Genomic DNA, 1,202 nt, shown 5'->3' with positions numbered 1-1,202 from the left:
TGGCCAAGACCATATAGCGGTTTAACATCACAGGTTCCACTCAGAACAGGCCTCGCCATGGTTGACCAAAGAAGTTGAGTACATGTGCTCAGCATAATATCCAGAGATTGGCTTTGGGAAATAGACGTATGAGTGCTGCCAGCATTGCTGCAGAGGTTGAAGGGGTGGGGGGGAAGTCAGCCTGTCAGTGCGCAGACCATACGCCGCATACTGCATCAAATTGGTCTGCATGGCTGTTGTCCCAGAAGGAGCCTCTTCTAAAGATGATGCACAAAAAAGCCTGCAAACAGTTTTCTGAAGACAAGCAGACTAAGGACATGCATTACAGGAACCATGTCCGGTGGTTTGATGAGACCAAGATAAACATATTTGGTTCAAATGGTGTCAAGCGTGTGCGGCGGCAACCAGGTGAGGAGTACAAAGACAAGTGTGTCTTACCTACAGTCAAGAATGGTGTGGGGCTGCATGAGTGCATGATCCCCTCCCTTCAGAGACTGGGCCGCAGGGCAGTATTCCAAGATGATAACGACCCCAAACACACCTCTAAGATGACCACTGCTATGCTAAAGAAACTGAGGGTAAAGGTGATGGACTGGCCAAGCATGTTTCCAGACCTAAACCCTATTGAGCATCTGTGGGGCATCCTCAAACAGAAGGTGGAGGAACGCAAGGTCTCTAACATCCCACCAGCTCCATGAAGTTGTCATGGAGGAGTGGAAGTGAACTCAAATTGATACCTGTGAAGCTCTGTTGAACTCCATGTCCAAAAGGGTTAAGGCAATGCTGGAAAATAATGGTGGCCACACAAAATATTGACATTTTGGGCCTAATTTGGACATTTTCACTTAGGGGTGTACTCACTTTTGTTGCCAGTGGTTTAGACATTAATAGCTGTATGTTGAGTTATTTTGAGGGGACTGCAAATTTACACTGTTACACAAGCGGTACACTCACTACTTTACATTGTAGCAAAGTGTAATTTCTTCAGTGACATGAACATGGAAAGATACAATAAAATAATTACAAAAATGTGTCTCTTTTGTGAGATACTGTACATATACATTCATCCTCATCTATATATAACAACAAAAAGGAGAATGTGAACCAAGACAAAAAAGACCAAGATGTTGAACCCCTGCTGTTCAGTGTTCTATTCATCAGAAGAGTGAAGTACCTTGAGAACATTTGGTTTTGTGTAGAGT

This window comes from Lithobates pipiens, unplaced genomic scaffold (assembly GCF_037356315.1).
Source record: "Lithobates pipiens isolate NorthernLeopardFrog02 unplaced genomic scaffold, aLitPip1_a1.2 Scaffold_8, whole genome shotgun sequence".
NCBI lineage: Eukaryota > Metazoa > Chordata > Amphibia > Anura > Ranidae > Lithobates > Lithobates pipiens.
The sequence above is the reverse complement of the archived record's forward strand: the minus strand, read 5'-3'. Positions refer to the sequence as shown.